At 41.3% G+C, this 24,469-nt stretch overlaps 1 protein-coding gene across 2 annotated transcripts in view; it reads left to right on the top strand.

The window, feature by feature from the left end:
* The first annotated feature begins 203 nt into the window (after positions 1-203).
* NEXMIF (neurite extension and migration factor) overlaps positions 204-24,469 on the top strand; it is a 230,930-nt gene continuing 206,664 nt past the window's right edge. Inside the window, exon 1 of one of the 2 annotated variants that reach the window (XM_048864188.2) lies at positions 204-266. The gene's annotated coding sequence lies outside the window, so the exon portion shown is untranslated. Of the gene's footprint in view, positions 267-357; positions 730-24,469 lie in introns of those variants that run through there. The other variant, XM_048864187.2, reaches the window with a different exon arrangement.

Genomic DNA, 24,469 nt, shown 5'->3' with positions numbered 1-24,469 from the left:
GGGACAGCCCCGCTGCACACTCACTGCTCACGCAACCAGACAGGGTAGCCTCGCAGCGCGCGCGCGCGCGCGCGCTCCCTCGGGCTCAGCGGCCCTGCACCAGCGCTCGGGCGCGCTCCGCCGCTGCCGGGGGTGCGCGCCCTTTATGACAGGTGGCCGCGCGCCGCGCGCTCCCGGGGAAAGCAAGGTGGTGGTGGGAGGGGGGGAGGGGGAGAGAGAGTCGGTCCAGCGGCGGAGGAAACAATGGCAGCGGCGACAGCAGCGCTGTAGGCACCTTCTGAATGGGAAAAAGCAACCTGGGTGGGGGCGGAGGAGGAGGAGAGGAAGAAACAGCCGCGGCGGAGGAGGAGGAGGCGGCGGAGGGGAGGAGGGAGCTGCCCGCCCCCCCCGCAGCAAAGCAGGGAGCCGCCGGCAAGCGCCGGGTGACTGCGAGCGGGAGCGGGCCGGGGGGGCTCGGCGGCCGGGGTCCCCGGCATGGCTGCGGGGCCAGGGGGGCTGCCGTGAGCCGCGCCGGGCGCTAAGAGGCGCGGGGAAGCGCTGGCTCCATCACTCCCCGGAGGAGGGAGGCAGGCGCGTCCACCTGCGCGCACGGGAGAGCCGGGCTCATGGAGCGGCGGTGACTGCAGCAGCCGCCGCCGCAATCCCCAGCCTTGCCTGCTGGAGGCGGGGGGGGGGTGGCCCCCAGCCCGCCCCACGCTCCCCGGCCCCCCTGGCGGGCCCGGTGCCAAGGTAAGTGCCTGCACCCCGCAGCCGGGCGGGCTGCGCGTGCTGGAGTTTCTCTTGGGGGGGCGGCGGGGGTGCCCATCCAGCGCTCTCCGGGAGCCCCCCACTCAGCCCCGGCCAGCCTGGAAAGGCCTTTTCCTCTGTGGGGAGGCGCAGCGCAGGCACACGCAGCCCCGAGCCGGCGGCTTGCACGGCTCCGATAGGGTGTGTGTGTGTGGTGGTGATGATGATTAGAAATTGCATGTTTGAGAAAAGGTCTGTCTTGTTGCCGTCTCTTGCCAGGAGGGAAACATAAATTGTGTCAATCAAATTCCTCCAAGCTTCCCTGTGTCTCTGGTGAGCAGTGGGAAAGCGGAGAAGGTTTCAAGGCGACTTGGGGGGTGGCGGGGCACGAGTTAAGTTTAGCCCTCCCCATTCCAATCAATCCAGGGTGAATTTTCCAGAGAGGGAAATATTTAGTTTCCATGCTTTTGCTCCTGACTTATGTCTCTTTTCTTAAAATATTGAAAGTGGAATTTAGGGCAAAGGCTTCCAATAATTAATTAGTTGCTTTAATACGTGTTCTGAGGGGACAGAAAGGGGAGACTTGGATCAAATTTGTAAGAGGCTCGTGGGGTCACTGAAAGTGTGTGAATATCACAAATGAATAGATTTTCTGCTGTGGAATCTACTAGTTTAGGAATTAAAATAGACGTGTGTTTTTGTCAGCCCAAAATTTGCCCTCTGAATTTTTGAATACTTCTAGAAGTTTTTGTTTTAAAAACTACACTACAGTCTACTGGTTGTAAGACTTTCTGTCTTTGGGCAACTGTTATTATTTGTTTAGTACATTTCCTGTTTGTGTTCACAGAGAACTGTTTGACAAATATATTTGCTATTGGGTATTCTAGTATTTAATTTGTCTCTGAATCTCTGGTAAACTAAATTTTGGTAAAAATATGGTATTAAAGCACTTTGAAAAAGATTGGATGTAAGCTACTTTATTTTCATGCATTTCAACACTGATGAGATTTCTGGTGGGAACTAAAATATTCCACAGTGAGAGGAAAAAGGTTCTACAAATCAGTATCATCTGAACTACTGTAGGCCATTTGTATTTTCTGTGTGTCGTCCTTACACTACTTACACACTGGGTAACATATGACCAGGTTTTTATTTACAGCTATGATATTTTGAATGGTGGAAGAATTTACATTGAAACCTTATTTTTAGCAAGGAACAAAAAAGCACTGAAGTAACTGTCATTTCACATATTAAACTAGAAAACTGGCTAATCAAATAAAACTGGCTCATTGTCTGAAACTCTATCCCAGTGAAAAATGCGGCTGTGAATATAATTAACCATCTGTCTAGTGAGCAATTGAAAATTGGGCTCATATATTTTTATTTCAGTGTCTTCAATTCTGAACTGCTTGTGCATTTGTGCAAGAGTGATAACAGTAATGTATTTTGCTTACTAAGTGTACTATATGACATGTCTGTTTTAATATCTGATTTAAAAAAAAATTAAACCCTGATGTTCAAAATTAATTGTGCAATTTGAAAATGGCATGTTTACAATATAGTAACCCAAACCAGTTCTAATGGATTAGTGACTAAAGCAAAGGCTATACATTTTGTCTCTAAAATGTCAGCCAATATTTTACCCCCTGCTGAAAATATGTAATGTACACATTCACTAGGTGAAAGGATTGTGTGTGTGTGTGTGTATTGGGGGGATGAAGAGGAGAGACGTGAATGTGTGAGGGGGCAATCTTAAAAAAAAAAATTCTTTGGCCTTGGAATCTGTTCTGAGCCTTCCCCCATCTCTACTTGGTGGTCTGTTCATCCTTTTTGCCCCTTCCTGGCCTCTCTGGTCAGCTTGCTTGCAATCTATTCACATCCATCAACATCCTGGTATTCAGATTTGTGTTCGCTGTGTTTTTAGGTACCTGCTGTTATCAGTGGAACAGTATGGTAATGCAGTAACCACTGTGCCAACAGCAAAATATCTCTGCTAGAAAGTGTGTGTGTGTGCGCACCCGCACGTGCGCGCACACACAATTTTTTTGTTTGTTTGTTTAGGTATAGTGTGTGTGTGTGTGGGGGGGGAAATGACAGCACTCAAACAGGGAGGATGCAGTTAAGTTACTTCAGGTGATACCTAATACAAGAATACATTTGTTAAAATATGTGAACTGTGCACAAGGCAACAATCTTCAGTGAACCACTTTTTAAACAAATATTTGACAAAAGAACAGGCCTGTTAAATGGGTAACAATTATGTAAGCACATGGTGGGGCTTAATGTATGTCAAGTCTGTTAAATAAATCAACCTGTTCAATGAATAAATCTGCTATGCACCAATGCTTTATTTTTTAAAAAAGGCAATAAACCTAGTTGTGCATTTAAGATCTCTCCTGCTGTTTATATGAATCTTATGCCCAAATCCCTGATAAGAGAGAGGTCTTGAAGGTGCATATATGTGTATTTCAAAGTAGGGGGAGGAGAGATCAGCGAGTAATAAGATAGATATTAAAAATACACAAAGATGTGCTTAAGGATTCCCAGTGATATAATTCTCACTGATCCATGTCTTGATTGAGTATTTGCTTTGCAGTGGCAATGGCCCATACACAGCTACATTGATTTTGGTTTCTCTGTTCATGATGGCAGTTTCTGTGAATAATTATTTTCCCCAAAGTGCTAACTAAGGAAGCCCTAGTTGGTCTACACAGCAGTACAATATCTTACAAATTGTGTATCCGGCTGAAAATAAAGAGTGCCAGTTCAAGTGTTTCTACACACAACAGAAATGTAAAAGGAAGACAAAAAAGGGAACAGACCAACTAGCTTCACCATTCATGTTTCCCGCGCCAACCTAAGAAGCTTTCAGCTCTGTACCTTACCAAGTTGCTCATAACAGTGACTTGCTAACCTTCCTAATTGTTCTGGATTGGGAGGTGTCTTTTCAGTGAAAAAGATCTTGACGGATAGACATGAACTTTTCAAGCTGGTGCAAAACAGGTAGTAGTAAGTATATATGTGAAATGTAAGGCAGACAGTACTTTTATGGAATACTCCCTTCCTGAGATGATGACTCCTGATGGATATTTGTGTGTGTGTATGTAATCTTTCTGTTTTTATCCATCCAAAATATGTCTGGAAAGGAAATAGAAGCGTGAGTGTGTGTTGCACGCATGCAGAGCTGAGGATGAAGCACACAAGAACGGGGACAAAGAATTCTCAGTTCAGGGGATCAGCCTATGGCATGACTTTCCAGATGAGATTAGACAGATCCAGAATCCAACCATTTTTAGGAAATGCTGAAAAACTTTCTACTCTGAGAAAGCCTTTCCTCCTTTGTGAGAATGACATTCACAACACCACCACCCCCACCAGTTGCCCCCTACAATCAAACACAAAAACCCAATCTAGAAAAGAATAACCCATCTCTTACCTCCCCACCCATCAAAAAGAACAACCAACCAAACTGAAGCAGACAAATGAACCAACCAAAAATCTATCCCAAGTGGAATCCCCACACTCTGAAAAGGGAAAAGAGCCAGGGATCCCACAAAGTCAGCTAATACCTTGCTATTCCCAATCTGTTTTATGTGGAGTGTACTCAGATACTTCAGGGATGAGCTGAAGTTTAAAACCCCAAGATAGGTAGGTAGTCTGTGTGGAAAAATAAAATAAAATTTCCACTGCTGCTCAGTAATGACAATTTTCAGGGAATAACAACAGAATATATTAAGAATCCCGAGTAAAGGATTAATAACTCTGAAATAGTTTACTTATTACAAGGTTTTATACACTCAACTGGAGGAAGAGTGTATATTTAGTCTGTTGTAGATCTGGAGTAATTTATCCCAGTTTAGAATTGGTTTTACAATCAGTATCCATGCATATAGTCAGATGCTAGAGATTCTTGATTTTGTGGAACCATCCAATAGTGAATAAATGAGCCATACTGCATAAAACCAAGTGAACCATGTTTCACTGATAGCTTGTCAGACCTCCCACTCCCACCATTCTTGCTATTATCTCATCATATACTAAGATTGCAAGCTGTTTGGGGTAGGAGCTTGTCTTATTTATTATATGTACTGTGTGCCTTACACAACAGGGCCTTCATCTTATGGCTGCTAGATGCTGCTGCAATACAATATTAAATAATGTGTTGTGTTGTCCTGTAGTGAGTGGCTAAGCTTAACAAGTTTAAGGTAATTAATTATTTCTGGTTTCCAGATGTCATACATGGATTTTGCATAAGATATCCATAAACTTAGGGCAAGCTGTTTTGCTATCAGTGTAAATGTGTTGAAAACCTCAATTTCACACCCAGTGACTTTACTAGCTTTGCTGATACCTAACAAACACAGAGTTGGCGTGAAAGTTATTGAAGTATCCATCATTTCTATAAAACAGTTTTGAACCTTCACCCATAAATTATACATAATGGGGTATTCCCACAAACAACAAAATAGTTGCTTTTGGTGAGTAACATTTTGGACAGTTAGATAGTAGTGCTAGCTATATTTTGTTAGCAATTCCAGGGGAATAATACAGTCTGGGTAAGACTGCATTTGTGTGACTCTGTTGCAAATTGATGTCTCCTGAGTGACAGATAGCAAGGGCTAGGCCAGTCAGTCTCTAATATTTCTATAGCAATGTCTTCATTCAGCACATATATCAAAGGATATCTTTCATCTAGAGTATTTGTCAGATCATGTTAAAATTTTTAATTTAATCTTTAGGCCTGCTTGCGTATTGAAGGTGTTTCTGTATGTCTTTTACATCAGATGATTATAGAGATCTGGATGGTTGTAAAATTGCTTAACTCTAGGTACATGAAAAATTGTTCTGTTTCTATATTGTAATTTTGCTGCAGCTATATAGAAATATAACCAGTTGCCATACCATGCCTGTGGTCCATTTGTCCAGTCCATTGTCCTGTCACTGAGACTGTCTAGAACCAGCTTCCTCATAGGAAGGTGCAAGAAACCATGCAGTAGACATTTATAGGGTAACCTGCCCTCAGAGAAAGTTTCCTTCTAACCCTAAATAGTTAGAAGTTGGCTTATGCCCTAAAGCATGGGGGTTTATACTGTAAGCTCTTGTTTTGTTACTGAAGTCATCAAATCTTGATTTAAAGACTTAAATTACAGAAAATCCAACATTTACTCTAGTTCAAAGCAGCAAGTATCCCACACCCCACACTGCAGAGGAAAGCAAAAAATTCCCCTGCTCTTTGTTAATCTGACCTGGGGGAAAATTCCCTCCTGACTCTAAAGATGATCCTGAGCATGTGGGTGAGATCTACCAGTGAGACCACCTCGGAAAGAATTCTCTGGAGTAACTCAGCCCTCTCCATCTAGTGTCCCAACTCTGACTGTTGAAGATATTTGCTAATAGCAGTTGCGTTTGGGCCATATGCCATTGTAGGCAACCTCATTGTACCATCTCCTCCACAAACTTATGAAGCTCAGTCTTGAAACAGGTTTCAGAGTAACAGCTGTGTTAGTCTGTCTTTGCAAAAAGAAAAGGAGTACTTGTGGCACCTTAGAGACTAACCAATTTATTTGAGCATAAGCTTTCGTGAGCTACAGCTCACTTCATCGGATGCATACTGTGGAAACTGCATAAGACATTATATACACACAGAGACCATGAAACAATACCCCCTCCCACCCCACTGTCCTGCTGGTAATAGCTTATCTAAAGTGATCATCAAGTTGGGCCATTTCCAGCACAAATCCAGGTTTTCTCACCCTCCGCCCCCCCCTCCCCCACAAACTCACTCTCCTGCTGGTAATAGCCCATCCAAAGTGACCACTCTCTTCACAGTGTGTATGATAATCAAACAAATTACGTTTTTTGTCCCCCCTGCTCCCCTTGGAAGGCTGTTCCAGAACTTCACTCCTCTGATGGTTAGAAACCTTCGCCTAATTTCAAGCCTAAACTTGTTGCCGGCCAGTTTATATCCATCTGTTCTTGTGCCAAAATGGGCCCTAAATTAAACAGCTCCTCTCCCTCCCTGTTGTTTATCCCTCCGATGTATTTATAGAGGGCAATCGTATCTCCGCACAGCCTTTGTTTTGTTCGCCTCAACAAGCCACGCTCTGTAAGTTTCCTCTCATAAGGCAGGTTTTCCATTCCTCTGATTGTCCTAGTAGCCCTTCTCTATACCTGTTCCAGTTTGAATTAATCTTTTTTAATGGGAGACCAGAACTGCACACAGTATTCCAGATGAGGTCTCACCAGTGGCTTGTACAGTGGTAATAACACTTTATTATCTCTAAGTGAAGTTTGAATTCAGATGTGAACTTCCTCAGACAGTGGAAGAGTTTGGTTTCCAGGTTGGCTCATTATACAGTGGCCTGACTTGCAAAGCTTAGTGCACAGATGGATCTGGACTTCCCTAAGATTGGCAGAATGGTGAGGTTATGTATCAGGTGCTCTGGTTCAGCCCTATCTGTAATTACAAACATTGTTACCCTTTCTATATAGAACATTTTCATGTTTCTTCATCCCATGTGGGATTTTCCTTACTGTTTAATTTTATGAAAGTGGTCTTTACTGTTGTGGGGTTTTTTTTATGGTTAAGCTTTGAAATTATTCTATAGTTCCTAATGCAGGAGTGCAGGAGGGGAGCAACGGGGTTTTTGGAAATATGATTAGGATTTGGAGACATTTCCAGTCTTTCTCTTCTTTATAGGGTTGCTAGTTTGGGTTGGACGTATTCCTGGAGGCTTCATCATATGACATCATCTTTAATTAAATATGTATCTTTAATTCCTGGAGACTCCAGGACAATCCTGGAGGTTTGGCAACCCTACTCCTTTAGAAGTTCTATACATACATGGGTTTTAGCATCATGATGCAATTATTTCTGGAGTGCTGTAAGTGTACAGAGAGAAGGTGGTCTGCACTTCTCATGCGAGAGCTGCAATTGTGAGGACATGCAGACATTTAGAGAGAGATTTTTCAATAGAATTTGGCTCACATTGTGCAACCCTGTAAATGACTAGTTTTTCAAAGGTATCCAGTACCCAGCAGCTTCCATGCGGAACACTGGGAGCTGCTGAATGTTGAGTTCTTTTGAAAATCTGTATATTTATTTGCCTTAGTGAGACCTGAGCTCTTTTGGAAATGTGGTCCGTAAAATCCCCAGTATTATAGAAATCTCTTGTTTGTTATGCTGTACAGTGTTTCAAAGCTGCATTTGGAGCCACAAACTTGGAAAAGGCTAAATTCTTTCCCACCCTTCAAAGTTTTCTCCCAGAGGCACTTAGACATGAAAGTCACAGTGCAAAATGGCCAAGATTAGAGACTAGAAAGTCCACAGATTTTGTCTCCTGTACAACGTACAAGTGACTAACTGGAGTCTGTGATGGGGAACAAGAGCTGAGGCCTTATGAAAAGGCTATTTATTAGTATTAATTATTTTTTTATTAGTTACAGCATCAGTAGTTGATTGGCAGCAGAAGAACCCAAAGTAAAAAATATTAAATCTTCAGAAGTTTTTTCAAAGCTTCCATTTTTCATAAGAAGCTTGTGAGACTTCAAATCTAAAGGCTCCAAAGCTTTTTTTTTTTCCCTTAAGAAGTGCTATTGAAGCTGTTTTTTTATGTTTTGATTTTTAGCATTTTAACTGACACTACTAGTTTTCCACATCAAGACTGGTTCTTTCCCATCTGCTGCAATAGCCAGGTCTTCTGGTCTGGTCAGTTAGATTCCTTCCGAATCTCTGTTTTAGCTGCCATTTCCCCCTGTGACTGATCTAGATTTCACACTGTAGTTGGTGCTTAAAACAAGCAGAAACACATGTAGCCTTGGGGGTGGAGGGACTTTTCGAGTCAGGATGATATCTGACCTTCATAGTTGTTGAATAACTACAACAAATTCTTTAACTGCTTCACTGAAACAAGGGTGTATGTTTGGGGAATTAGCAAAGATGAAAGGAATGAAGTGTCAGTATGGCTTAGTTGGTAGCATGGTTTTCTACAGGTCACAAGGTCATGGCTTAAAGTCCCAAATCCAGATTTATGGCTTATGCTGACATTTTGGTGCAATACTGATGGCTGACTGGTGCTGTCCTGGAGATGAGATATTAAACTGAAGTCCCTCTTGGCTGTCTCTGATAGCTGAGCAAGTACAAATTAAGGATTTGATTTTTAAGAAGTGTCTCAGATTTGTTAATGCAAATAATAGAGTAGAATCATAGAATATAAGGGTTGAAAGGGACCTCAGGAGGTCATCTAGTCCAACCCCCTCCTCAAAGCAGGACCAATCCCCAACTAAATCATCCCAGCCAGGGCTCTGTCAAGCCTGACCTTGAAAACCTCTAAGGAAGGAGATTCCACCTCCTCCCTAGGTAACCCATTTCAGTGCTTCACCATCCTCCTAGTGAGAAAGTTTTTCCTAACATCCAATCTAAACCTCCCCCACTGCAACTTGAGACCATTACTCCTTGTTCTGTCATCTGCTACCACTGAGAACAGTCTAGATCCATCCTCTTTGGAACCCCCCTTCCTGTAGTTGAAAGCAGCTATCAAATCCCCCCTCATTCTTCTCTTCTGCAGACTAAACAATCGCAGTTCCCTCAGGCTCTCCTCATAAGTCATGTGCTCCAGCCCTCTAATAATTTTTGTTGCCCTCCACTGGACTCTTTCTAATTTTTCCACATCCTTCTTGTAGTGTGGGGCCCAAAACTGGACACAGTACTCCAGATGAGGCCTCACCAATGTCGAATAGTGGGGACTGATCATGTCCCTCAATCTGCTGGCAGTGCCCCTACTTATGCAGCCCAAAATGCCGTTAGCCTTCTTGGCAACAAGGGCATACTGTTGACTCATATCCAGCTTCTCATCCACTGTAACCCCTCGGTCCTTTTCTGCAGAACTGCTGCCTAGCCATTTGGTCCCTGGTCTGTAGTAGTGCATGGGATTCTTCCGTCCTAGGTGCAGGACTCTGCACTTGTCCTTGTTGAATCTCATCAGATTTCTTTTGGACCAATCCTCTAATTAGTCTAGGTGCCTCTGTATCCTGTCCCTACCCTCCAGTGTATCTACCTCTCCTCCCAGTTTAGTGTCATCTGCAAACTTGCTGAGGGTGCAATCCACGCCATCCTCCGGATCATTAATGAAGTTACAGTATTGAACAAAGCCAGCCCCAGGACCGACCCTTGGGGCACTCCGCTTGATACCAGCTGTCAACTAGACATGGAGCCATTGATCACTACCCGTTGAGCCCGACGATCTAGCCAGCTTTCTATCCACCTTATAGGCCATTCATCCAGCCCATACTTCTTTAACTTGCTGGCAAGAATGCTGTGGGAGGCCGTATCAAAAGCTTTGCTTAAGTCCAGATATATCACATCCTTTGCTTTCCCCTCATCTACAGAGCCAATTATCTCGTCATAGAAGGCAGTTAGGTTAGTCAGGCATGACTTGCCCTTGGTGACTCCATGCTGACTGTTCCTGATCACTTTCCTCTCCTCCAAGTGCTTCAGAATTGATTCCTTGAGGACCTGCTTCATGATTTTTCCAGGGACTGAGGTGGAATTTTTTGACGAATAATTGTGGGTGTATTTGATAGCATAGTCACAGCTAGCTAGATAATTCAACCGGAATATTGGGTGGACAGATATCTATAGTTGGTATTTAAGGTGCCTTTAGTAATTTAGAGAGGGCAGTGCCAGAATTTTCTGAATCCAAAAGATGCGGTGACACTTAACTTTTTTGTTTTTGTTTTTAAACATGAAGGGGTATTTCTGGTGTCCTGATGACTAATCCCTCTGTTTACATATATTTTAAAATATTTGTTGTTGACCACACAGTTTTTGTTGCATTTCTATATGGAGCAATGTGCAGTGACTTCATAGTGTCTAGCTGGATACTTCTACTTTAAAATGGCCCCGTATAACATAAAGTTCTTCTGTCTTTTTAAAAGAAATCCATTGTGTAGTAGTGTGTTGTACATTTTTGCAATATAATTAGATAATTGACACTGCTGATGTGGGCAAAAATATCGCAGACTCTGTGGTGATACCAACAAAATAATTAATGTATAATATTGAAATATGTGACTATTAATAACCTAAAACATCTAAAGGTTAAAGGAAGTAAAGGAAAAAGAGCCCAACCAGTCATGACAAAATGCATTAAAACTTATCAGCTGCAACTGCTGTATAAATCAATGAGTTTTTAATTGCAACAAAATCTTAGTCTTCTTCATCCATAAAATGGAGTTAAAAGAGTTTCTTTGATCAGCTGCTATGTAGAAAAAATAACTTTGCCTATCCCAGTAATCTTTACCTACCTAATTGTCCTATTCATCTGGTCAGGTCATTTGACTGAGATCTAGTAATAAGATTTCAATAAGATGATTGTTCTTTATTGTGCCTCTATCTCTCTTTATATTAATCTCTTGCCTAATTTTTTTTATATTTGAACCCTGGCCTTTTCTGATTTTGTTTATTATAAACACTAGCTTTATTGAGTTTAAATGAATTTCTAGATAATCCATTGTATTGCAGAAAATATCTGTTTTGAAAAGATCAGTAAAAGGGTAAGTTTTTTAGATCAAATAGATTAATTCATCTCAGCTCCATGATGTCTAACATAGCAGCGAGTTCCATGGTCCGAGTCTGCAATGAATTTAGAGATTGTATTTTATACTATGTCACATTAATATACATTTTCTACTTGTGTACAGTCTTACTCGTGCTTTATAGATGGATAAGAAAATAGTGCTGAATAGCCACTAGAATGTGATGTGAGATTTGCTCTTTAGGAGCTCTGGCAGGTAGATTGCTATTAGTATTGATGAAGAGTTACAAATAGCATTAGCTTGTGATTGACATATTGACCATTACATGGTGACTGGTCTGTGGAATTATTGACTTCTGATTAATGTATTAAGCAAACTCTGTGGTATCCCAATCTTCCTTGCACTAACGACTGGCAGATGTTTTATTACTGTTAACCAAAAAGACCCACATAGTCTTTTCAGGATGTTGAGGGGTGCTACTGTAGTAAGTTTTTCAGCTCCTCCTCTGCAGTTACAGATAGCTCAGAATTTCACAGGCTAGTCCAGGACAGATTTAGGAAGGCCATGATTTAAACCTTCAACCATAGCAATCAGTTTAGATTTTGGAGGTTATCACTGCCACAAAAAGTCTAGAGATTTTGAACAAAACGTCTGTGATCAGCTTTTTATCTTCATAGGCACCCAAGACCAACCCTGACCTTTTGCCATCCATTTTCTGAAACTATAGGAAGAGGAGAGACACAAGAATGGGGTGGAGAAAGCTAATGAAAAGGAATAGGTGCAGAGGTTTCAAGGAGGTAGCAGGTCAGAAATTTCAATGTTGGTGACAGGGCAGGAGAGGGAAATACTGCATAAGTTATGCTTCAGAACTGACTGCACAATACAGTACTGAACGTCTTTATCTGTGCACTGATCGATAAGCGTGTGCATGGGGGAACGCACACATCATATTTCAAATGCTTACTGATTGTGCAATTCTTAAATTTTATATGAAACCTTTGGGTTGCTTTTCCCCATTTCAACCTGTAATAAACCACAGAATTAATTTTGCTGCTGGCGGTGTGCCATACGTGAGTTCTGGTGCCAATATTCTACTCCGTGACATTCAAACGAAAGGAGATATTACAGGGTGTGCAGTAAGTTCAATTGCGTTAAGCTTGTGCACGTGCTGAATGCAACCGGTAAAGTCACACTTAGATCTCAAGTACAAGTAAATAAAAAGTTGAGGTGGTAACTCTCAATTCTTAAGTAACCCATTAGTCTCTTAAGTACTGCTATACATCTGTAACTTCATTACTATCTTGAAAGACCCTTTTGCCATGTTTAGGGGCAGAATGGCATCCTGGGCTATTAGCTCTTAAATTTTGAGCATTAAAGACTGGAGAGGTCATATAGCTAAAAAACTGTGTACTGCTTAAAACATTTGGAGGGTACTGGAAACAGAGGAATACTCTCCTTTGGATCTAAGGATAGTTGTGTTGGGTATCCTTCTAGAAGATAACTCTGTTACCACTCACCCACAAAAATTTCACCATATTTTTTTTTCTTGCACAATTCTATGCATCACATGATAATGGGCTGATAATGTATGCATAGAGCTGGTAAATATTACAGTGTAAGCCCAATGAAGAGCTGTTTTGTAGTCTGTAAAATAAAGGGAGCTTAAAAAACAAAAACAACTCCCCCATAACTTGGAATTCTTGACTATGTACACAGTAGTATGAAATCAACCATTTCTTTAATTTTATTTCCTGTGAGACAAATTCTATGAAAGCAAACTTCATAGCAGATTCTGAAATCATATTGAAAATTAAGTTACATTAGGATGAATAAATTACTGCCCATGTTCAGTAGTGAACTTTAAGCATGCACAGTTCTGTCATTAAAAACCAAAGTACATAAATGTTTTCAAAGGGCCTCTTACCTATTGTAGATATGATTTGAGAAATACAACTTTTAAAAATTTATCAAAACTCAGTGTGGGTTCAAAATTACATGCAGTTTTGAAATTGCCAGATGGAACAGATTTGAAAACAGAAAGCCCCTTCTTTTAGGTGTTCTCAATAGTATTAAAAGATTATAAGATTTAAAAAAATCTAAAATATGTGAAAATGGTAAATGTTTGTTTGTTTTTTAAAACTAAATACTTGGTATTTCCAGCTCAGCACCTTTCAGTGGAGGTTTTCAAATTATAAACTCAAATTAAGTAAGCCTTACCACTACCCCAACCTAATTTGTTAGTGAGAGAACTGAGTGACAGAAAAATTAAGTGATTTACTCAGAATCGCACAGTCATGAATTGGACCCAAAAGTCCCGATTTGCCCAGTCCTGGACTCTATTTGTTGGGTATACTGCCTATCCTAAATTGTTTGTGATAAATTGATGACAAAAATAAACCTTTATTCAGTAGACATCCTTTTGCACTCTTGATACACTACAGGTAATTAAAGGGATTTATTTAAAAATACTTGCAAAGCAAAACAACCAATGACAAAAACAACAAAAGCCCTCCTTTGAGCTGGAATTATTTTTGCCTAGCTTCTACCTGGAGCAAACTGCCTTTGTTTAATTTGTTTTCCCCAGCCAAATTATTGCCCCTGAAAACAAGAAATGAAGCAATGTAAACTTTAATTTATAGCAGTACAAGCAGGCTGGAAAGAAGCACCTGCAGACTGTGCAGCTGCCAAGGGAGGGAATGGGAGGGCTGGATAGGCATTAGGTTCCCAATGGACTTTCTATTATATAACCAGGGTTTGGACTGGGTCAGGTTGTCAACTTTATGATCTTGTGTGTGGTACAGGGCACCCTACCTGACTGCTTGTATCATTGTGATAAAGGCAAGGCTTCTGTTTTGGTAGCTAGGTGAAGCTATAGTTTGAAAATCTTTTACTCAGAGTCTTATGTCTTCTTATGTCCTGCTCCCCAGTCAGTAGCAAACCACTGCACAGTATGAAGTGAATGGGGTGGAGCAAAAATTCCATCTCCTGGATAAAAAGAAATAGCTGAAAAATATTTGTCTAAAATGGAAGATTCATGCTGATATGAAGCTGTGTTTACTTTTTGAAAATTCAGTTTATTAAACTCAAGGCTGCAGAACTCCAGGGATCAGAGATGCTGTCTGAACACCACCTTACACACTGCATAAGCAACTTTCAAAATTACTTTTTTAATTAAAGTTGTATCAGTTTAAATGTGCGTTAAAGGAAAGTTCACAGTCTCTTTAACAGCTGAAACTGTGCTACAAATGTGGGGAAACCTTTCTCTCCTATCTAAATCTATCTAAAACGGTTCAGTGTTGTATGATGAAATAAATTTATATATGTGAAGACAGAGCACCCACGTCTTGCCAGAGGTGTCTGATTATGGGCCAGACTCTGCTGGTCTTATCCTCATAAACAGTTCCACTGAAGTCAGTGGGATTAGATGTATGAGCAAGGCAAGGTTTGGTGCAAGGTAGAGCAGAGGAACAATCTACTCAGAACTCATTTAAATGGCAGTTGCCTAACAGGGTTCTCCTGGGGAGCTATATGATGGGATTAGGTGTAAAATCTAATGTATGGGTACCTGTGGAAGGGAGAGAAGATTGCTGAGCCAGTCAGGTACTGTAGGGAATACACGTGAATGGAATATATTAAGAAGGGGGGGGGGCAGCCCTGCTAGCTGAAAATTACATTTAACAATTACAGTTTTTTTAAACAATTAATTGAAGAGGATCTTGGCTTTTGGACATGGGAAGATTGTGATTGTAGTTGTTGGGTGATCTTATCCATTTTAATAACATTATTCCTCAGTGTATAATCAGCTGATTAGGGCTGGTAACACTTCTGACAAATCTATTTTCTATCTGTGTTATATTTCAGTTTTCATTGTGTATAATACATATGTATTCTATGTATATAACCAGTTGTTGGCCAAATACAAGAGGTGGGCCAAATTCATTCCTGTGTGGCATCACTGACTTCAGTGGAGTTACGGTAAGGATGGATGTAACGCAATAACTGTGGATTTGATTGACTGAAATCTCAGTTTGAGGTTCATGGCCAGGTTTTTGCTCCTTTTGTTTAAATGTTGTTTTATTATTCATGTAACCTTTATATTGCAGTAGTACCTAAAGACCACAGCTAGGTTGAACCCCATTATGGTAGGCATATTATGAATGCCAGTCTCTGACTCTAAGGCTTAAGCTGAACCCAGGCGAGATGGATGTTGTGCTGTGAGGCAGAGGAAAACATTTTGAAGCATTTTAAGCCATGGTGCAGTCTCCTTTGGTTGAAGGTACACAACCACAATTGGTCAATTCAGTCCATAGCTTGAGAGTGCTCCTGGATTCCTCTCTGATGCTAAGCTCTCATGTAGCAGCATCAAAAAATAATGCTTCCTACTATCTCCAATTGGCTGGGAGACTGCATCCCATCCTGCTGAACAATGACCTGGCTTCAGTTATGCATGCCCTTGTCACCTTTCTGGACTGCAGCAATGCGATATACCTGAACGAAGACATCAGCAGTTAAAAATCTCCATCTGGTACAGAATGCTGCAGTGCATCTCTTCAAGAACACAGTCTACTATGAGTACATCAGACCTGTTCTCTGCTCCCTACACTAGCTTACCATAGAACATTGAATCAAGTTCAAGGTCTCTATCCTTCAAGGCACTCAGTAGCCTTTGCCCAGGGAATCTAAAAGATCAACCGAAGCTCCATGATAAAGACTGTGGTCCTCTGGCGTAGTGGAACTGTCTTCAATAAAGGTAAAGCTAGTCTGTGCACGAGACAGAGTTTTCTTGTGGGCTAGCCTAAAACTGTGGAATGAACCTCATCACCTTCTGTTCTAAGAGCAATACACAGTTAGACAAACCCCTGTCAGGGATGGTCTAGATAATACTTAGTCCTGCCGTGAATGCAGGGGACTGGACTAGATGTCTTCTCGAGGTCCCTTCCAGTTCTATGAGTCTATGATTCTATGATCTCTTTGACCTTGCCTTCTCTAATAAATACATAGCAGTGTATTTATAGATATATATATAAAAAATCCAAGACAAAACATGCCATTGCACACACCTCTCCCCCTGGGGAGAGGATGAGAGAATAAACACGTGACAGATATTAGTCTCATTACTTAATGCACTACTGGAAGGCACTCAGATACTATAGCGATGAGTGCACAACATAAGAACCCATATAGAATAGAAAAGAGCTTATAGTCCAAAAGACAGGACATAACAGGTAGATGAGGTGGACAAGCAGGCTGAGTGGGAGAGACAGATTAATGAATAAAGTAATAGGAAGTGCACAGTTCTTAGCTATCGGTGGCAGTGATCACAGCTCTCCACTTGCCTAGCTGTTATCAGATTGCAGTTTCCTGTATGCATTACAGAAGAGGTGAGTTGTGAGGTGGGCAAGAAGGTGGTGTCTTATGGATTCTCACTGGGAGCTTTTCCCACCTGTGAGTGGCGGCAAGTGAGAAAGCGGTAATCGTTTGCTGGAGAAGTAGGTGATCGGGGCTGGGGCAATTGGTGGAGCAAAGGCTGGAGTTGGCACTGTGCTAGTATATTGGACAGGCGGGGTGGGGATAAACTGACGAGGGATGTGGGAGGAGGTATAAATCTAATACTTAGAGGCATCACTCAGTGTTCTGAGCATAGGAGCCAGAAATCCCTGAATTCTAATCCTAGCCCTTTCATTGATGACTTTTGTGGCTTTAGGCAAGCATCATAACTGCTCTGCCCCAGTGACCCCATTTGTAAAATGAAATTACTAATACTTAAGAACCAACGTCCCACAGGTATTGTGAAGACTGGTTAAAGTTTGTAAAGTGCTTTGAAGATGAAAAGTACGCTAGGTGCCAAGTATTATAACTAATATATCAATTACCTTAAAATATACAGTTTTCAATTTCTCCTTCTGAAAAAAGTATTTCTTCTCATGCTACTGTTGATTCCTCACCTTTTCTTGTTACTTCTGTGTTGCATCCTTTGGCTCTTTCCATGTACAGTATGCAGTATGAATTTGTAATAAGTCTGTGCTCGAAAATCAAAACATTCAGTAATATGTCATTACTACAGAAGTCTGTGAACCACAATTGAAAGGTGAGTGGGATGTGAAAACCCCTGTGCTGCTGCTACTTCTGTAGTCACTTATTCCCTAACTGGGTGCTATCCATGGCTCATTTATGCAGTGAGATTCACTTAAGTGAATATGTGATAGATATTACAGTAAGCCTATTTAAAGAACACATTTACATTGTGTGAAGCCTTACAGATCTTACAGTGATGGCAGAACCTTTTGGAAAAGTCGAGGAATGAGTGTGCTAAGAGGCATATAAATGTGATGGCCTTGTGGCTATTGGCACAGGAGTGGTTGCCAGAAGGTCTGCATTCTAACCCTGACTCTACCACAGACTTTTGGTGTGACTTTAGGCATATCTCTTAAAGGTCATCATTTTCCAAAGTAATGTGAGATGTTGGGTGCCCTAATTTTTGTGAGCTCAACTAGACACACTTTGGATACGACTTTTATCTGTAGTCACAACACACAACTCCAGGTGAAGTCAATGAGAGCTCCAAGCACTCTACGCCTCTGAAAACAAGACCCAAGGCATCTGAACATGGACATCTGAACACTGAGAAAATCAAAGGCTTCTTGAAAAATTTGGCCTATAAAACTTTCTGACCTTCTGTTTTCCTATTTGTAAAATGGAAATGTTTCCTCTGTCACAAGGGGTTGTCTGGCTTAATTCCAAAATGCTGATGAAGTACTTTAACCACAAACGCTCTCTTCCTGTTAAAGGTGCAGAGGTCTTTTTAATAACCACTCTTATTCAGGGCCAGTTTCATGTGAGAAAAATGGCACCTCTAGCAGTGGTCCCTGAAAATAATCTGGGGAGGAGCCAGTTCTCAGCCTAAGCTAAGAGAGAGGAGTGTCACCAATGGCACTTTTGTAGGATTCAGGCTGGGAGGTGGGTTCCCATTTAAGTACTGATCAAGCCTGATCCTACTCAGACTGTAAAGTTCTAAAGTGTGGAGGTGAGGGTAAAAATATAAGGATGGGGAAAACGAGAACAAAATTAGGATGAGAGAGTAATTTATTCACCCTGAAGGGGCGAAAAAAGTATGAGGTATCCCTTCCCCATCACTGAGTTTATCTAACAAATATATATAAAGTATACTTTTTCATTTTCCTTGTGTGCTTTCTTCTCTGAAACCCCCTACCCCGCGAACCTTTTTATCTACTTTTCTTTTTTTCTCCACAGTCAAAAGCTCCAGATGATTTCATAAAGGTTTTCTCTCTCCCTGGTATCAGAGTTCACTTTAGAGAATTAGAGGAAACAAGACAAACTTTGGTTCTAATAGCTTTCTCTCTAATTCTACCACATAATAGTGAGTAGCAGTACTTATATAATAGTATCTTGAATGTTAATAGACTTAATAACCAAATCAAGGGGGGCTAGAATCATAGAATATCAGGGTTGGAAGAGACCTCAGGAGGTCATCTAGTCCAAAACCCTGCTCAAAGCAGGACCAGTCCCCAGTTTTTGCCCCAGATCCCAAATGGCCCCCTCAAGGATTGAACTCACAACCCTGTGTTTAGCAGGCCAATGCTCAAACCACTGAGCTATCCCTCTCCCCCTGAGGTGGGGAAGAGATCTCAACTTACCTTAAAAAAGTTGCATCTAGATATTGAAGGTGAGAAACTCATCTTTGAAGAAGAGTCAGCTATTGGAAATGTATCTTCTGCAAGTGGTAAGAGAAAACAGAGGGGAGGCTATCCTAATCAGAATAAATCTCCCATTATAAGTAGGACTGGATTTGCCCTCTGTTACACCAATTTTACACTGGCTTAGTTAAAGTTATACTAGTGCAAGACTGCGGTAATGCAGTGGTGAATCAGGCTTGTAATACTTTTTAAAAAATCAAATGAGGTCTGTATAAGATATATACTTGTCTTGGGAATTATAAATGGGCGAGAAACTACCTTTATATAAATCTGTACGCTCCCAATGAAAAAAATCAATTCATTAATAATGTCTAGTTAGATCTTGCTCCTCACATCAATGGTATAGTATTTGTGATAGGGGACTTTAATTGGGTCCCGGAACTAAAGATAGACGGGGTGATTTAAAAAAAATAGTGCAGGGGAGAAAAATTACTGAAATATTGTTAGCAGATATATGCAGAGAGAGTCAGTATTCTTACTCCAGAATGGATCTGGTGCTTGTAGGCTGTAAAGATCTATATATGGTATATAGAATTGATATTAACAATAGTATTTGTCAGATTATGTCCCACTGTATGGGCAGCTGTACAAACTGCAGGGGAAGAAAGATGAGGAAAGCACTGGAAATTGTAAAATAGTCACAAAAATTAACCTTGAATATAGAGAACTGAATGATATGGAAAATGCTACTGGAGGTTGCTTGATAAGGTCTAATGTCCTAAGGAAAAAAATGAAGCAAGGTACAAAGACTGGAAGTCTTCATAAGTATACAGTGTGACAGGATCCCCAGGGTGCATCCAGGGACCGTGGGACCACTGTGCCCCCTTATCTTTCCAGCCTGGGCTGTCTCTCACAATGCTTTGCTAGGGACAAGCAGCAAACCCCTCCAGGCACTGTTATCACTCAGCACGTGGCGCTCCACACGCAGCTAGATTGCATGAATGCTCCCAGAGCCACTCTTGAATCACACAGAGAAAGGCACCATACAAATACCCCCTGCTCCCAGCCTTGTACCCTAGGAATATACTGTCTTGCACTGCTCAAGACTCTTTTTTGAGCAGTGCAAGTTTATTAATTGGTCCCCATCTCATCAATAGAAAGTGGATATACTCCAGCCTTTGTAAACCTAGGTAGATTTACCGAACACTTTATGTAAACTCAGTGGTAAAGATAAACAGTAAAATAAGTTTATTGATTACAAAAGATAGTTTTTAAGTGACTATAAGTGATAGGCAAAAGGTCAGTTAGTTACCAAAATAAAATAAAATATATGACCACGTAATCTAACTTCTCAACCCTATTAGACTGGCAAATATCTAGATTAAACAGTTTTTCTCACCCCACTGGATATTGCACTTTATACTACACAGGTTTCACCCTTGAAACCTGGGCCAATTTCCTCTGTCAGAGTCTTTAGTCTTCTAAGTGTCCTTGTTGCTTGAAGCACAGGTGCGGGGAGGAGAAAAGGCGAAGCATGGGGCCCCTGTGTTCTGTTTTATGCCCTTAGTCCATGTGCTTGGAGAGCACAAGTCCAGGCATGCCTGGGTGGGCATTGCTGAGTCACCAGACAAGGTTGAGCAATTCCCCTGGTGTGGCCTTGTGCAAGTGAGTCATTGCATTGTAGCTCCCTTGCTGGACAATGGCTGTTGATCATTATTCGACACTCGCCCGGGCATTGGTTATCCCCCTGGTTATTGTCTTTGGGGAGCTAGTATCTGGGCGCTTCCCAAACCCACAGCATATTTTAGTGACAACCATACCACAAAAATCTCATAACTCCTTATGCATTGATGATATACATATTTAGATGGAACAGTGGGTTTCAGCAGATCATAACCTTTCCCATGATACCTTGCAAGGCACGCTTTATATGCAAAATCACAATTATATATAGATGAGGAATATGGGGTTACAGGGTGCTTGCCCAAGGTATAGAGTGGCACATACAGAAAATCAGAATCAATACATAGCACATACAATGAAAGGGGAGAAGTTACTATACTATGCTGGGATAGGGCAGAGTGACAAATAACGTTAGCTTATGTCGAGCAACAAAGCTGATAAAATACTGGCATATGTCCTTGGGAAGGAGAGTTCATAAGAAAGCAAGTTATAGTATTGCCAAACCCAAGTATTTAAAAATCAGAGATTTTAAAAAATTAATGGTTGGTAGCGGTTAGGGCGCTTACTTGGGATGTGGAGGTTCCAAATTCATGCGGTGGGGATCTCTCAGTCTCTCCTGTGGAACTTTCCATAAATAAGTACATATTCATTGGGCCGGAGAAACAGTTTGACTCTATAGCCCAGTGATTTGGGCACCACATCAGGCAGAGCAGGGACTTGGACTTGACTTTCCCATATCCCAGCTGAGCATTGTAACCATCAGGCTACTGGCTGTTCTAAAGCAGTTCTCTCTCTGTCTCTCCTGTTGGAGTTGTTCCACTGGGAATAAGAGAGGCTGAGTCTATAGTCTAGTGCAGGGGTTCCCAAACTGTGGTATGTATACCCCTGTGGGTGCATAAGACATCTCTGGGGGGTATATGGGAGAAATGGTGGATTGTATTTATTATTTATTTTATTTATTGCATTTTCATAGTAGGCTACTCAGATGAAGCTTTAAAACTCTGTGGGAATTTGTTATATAAAATACATTAGTTAATTCACTTCAAGATGTACCAATGAGAATTCAGATTCACAGAGACACTGACATACAGAGCCCTCACCGCTAATCACTGTACAACGCGGGTTCAGTTGCTCAGCACCTGTCCAGTTTAACTGAGCTCAGAACGTAGGGGTTTTTTTGGTTGTATATGTTGCACTATAACTATACCTATATGTAACAGTGAAATATGGACAGATGGCTAAAGATAGGTAGTGTTAAGAAGAACACATGAAGTATCGGTGATGAGAAGGGTAGGGGTATGTAGGCAGCTGGCAGATCTGGAAGGGGGTATACGGGCATTTGGTAGATCTGCAAGGAAGAAGGTATGCAATAAGAAACGTTTGGGAACCTCTGGTCTAGTGAATATGACATATCACCTGGGATGTGGAAACTGGGTTCCAGTCCCTGGTCTGAATCGGGTAGAGCAGAGACTTTAACCTGGGTCTCCCATATCCCAGGTGAGTGCCCTAACCATTGGGTTATTGGATATTTTGGGATGGCTCTCTCTGTTTTTTTTGCAAAAAAATATTTTTTTTAAGGTCTCATTTTTGTCCCAATGGAGAAAGTAACCAAATATCAAAACCTCAAAAATTTTCATGAAATGGAATTCCAGTTTATTGGCTGGCCTTGTGTTGGGATCATGGGCGGCCAGTGAACTGGCTGTTGGGGAGGCTAGCCCCTGGCCCAGCCCCTTCTGCCCCCTCTCTCACAGGAGCCCATAGCACCCTCCCGCACCCAAGCCATGGGCCGTCTGCGTGCTCCCTGCCCCGAAGATCCAGGTGGCCGGGCAGCATGGCACCCCCAGCCCCTGAGCTCCAGGCGAGCCCCCAACCCCAGCCCTGGAGGGTCGGGTGATGCAGTCGCAGGCCCCGAGTGCCGGGCAGGTGACTTGGCTCTGACCCCAGCGCCAGGTGCCCCAAGTCCCCATGACATGCAGTAGCCAGCCTGGGCTACAGAAGATTGGGAACTGGGAAAGAACTGCAGGAATGCTCCTAGGGCGGAGCATGGGTGGGGCTATGCCAGGCTGTTTGGGGAGGCACAGCCTCCCCCAGCCTATGATACTTGCTGTCTATGGTTGGTATCTTTTTATTTGCCTTCTAGTTTCTTAGTCTTTAAGGTCCACTGGGTTCACATTTCTAAGGTTTTCTCCACAAATATGATAGCTAGAAATTTACTTTGGTGGGAGGATGAGACAAGCTGATATTTTCATGTTCCTCCAGGAGTTGCAGCATTAATAAATACATTAAAAGTCAGGGGACTAGTGGTAAAATCGCAAGAGTTGGCAACACTGATAGTTGTCAGAAACTGAAAGAGATAAGGTAAGAAATCCTAGGTTAATAGATTTTTTTTTTAAGGCTGAAAGGGACCATTATGATGATGTAATCTGATCTCCTGTGTAACACAGGACATAGAACTTCACCACTGATTCCTGCATCTGGCCTAATAACTTTTGGTTGAACGTGAATATATGTTTTAGAAAGAGATCCAGTCTTGACCTCAAGCGATGGAGAATTTGCTACGTCGCTTGGTAATCTGTTCCAGTGGTTAACTGTCTTCACTGTTTTTAAAAAGAAAAGTGTCTTATTTCTAGTTTGAACTTTTCTGTCTTCAACTTCCTGCTACTGGGTTTTGTTACGCCTTTGTTTGCTAGATTAAAGAGATTTCTGCTCTCAGAAATCTTTTTCCTGTATGGGTAATGGTAGACCATGATCAACTCCTCTCTTAGCCTTCTCTTCAATAAGCTAAATAAATTGAGTTTCTTTAGACTTTCAGAGAAAGGTATGTTTTCCAGATTATAAACCATTTTTGTAACTTTTCTCTAAGATCCTAGATCTATTAAATCTGCCTTTCTGGATTTCCATGCCAATTTGTATATATCACAGGATGCAAATACAGAGCAAATATAGCAGAGTTTAAAGTAAAATTGCTGTTTTTAAAAAGATGATGAGGCAATTTTGGTGCATTAGAGGTGCAGTATTGGAAGGAGACAACAAAAGAGTTATCAACAATTTTAAACCCAAGACCAGATATCTATACACCCAAATTCTTTAAAACTTTTATGCAAGAACTGAACATATGTCCATATTAAGTAGAGTCCTGCTGAAATCTAGAAAAGGATAGTCTCCTGGAAAGTACGCAGCAAGATACCATCACAGTGATACACAGGGAACATATACCTCTGAATGATTGTGGATCCTACATACCCATTTATCTTCCAAATGTACAATAGATATTAACATTTATGCTAAAATTTGATAATTAGAATAGAGACTATAATCAAACAAGTGATATATGTCAGTCAGACTTCATATTCAAAGAGGACATTCTTCACATAATCTGTAACGTATATTGAATTGCATCCATTCAACAAAGTAAAATAAACTTGCCTTGTTGTTTGTTGATGCAGGGAAGACCTTTGACTGGGTTGAGTGGCCATTTTTAACAGAATGTCTTGAACAATATACTTCTCACATTTAGAAGACAAGTGAATGCCTTTTACTTAATCCCAAGAGCAAATTGTCAGGTAAATGTTTTCTTCATTAAAGGGAAATCCTAGAAGGGGAATGAAACCAAAATGCTCATTACTACCTTTTAGTTCTTCTAAAAGTAGAGCAACTAGTTGGAAATATTAGAGCTAATACAAACATTATTGAACCTAAAGTAGAGAACAGAATAATAAAGTGAATTATTCAATCTACTGTACCAATACTAGGGTTATTGTGATATGGGAATATGATTTATTTTATTTTATTGAAATATGCTTCGTTATGTGCTATTCTGATTTTTTTAAAAAAATTTCATCTCTGTTTGAGAAATATGGAGCTCTAAT

The sequence above is a fragment of the Caretta caretta genome, chromosome 9 (genome assembly GCF_965140235.1).
Source record: "Caretta caretta isolate rCarCar2 chromosome 9, rCarCar1.hap1, whole genome shotgun sequence".
In the NCBI taxonomy this organism is placed as follows: domain Eukaryota; kingdom Metazoa; phylum Chordata; order Testudines; family Cheloniidae; genus Caretta; species Caretta caretta.
This window is presented reverse-complemented; position numbering and strand designations above follow the sequence as displayed.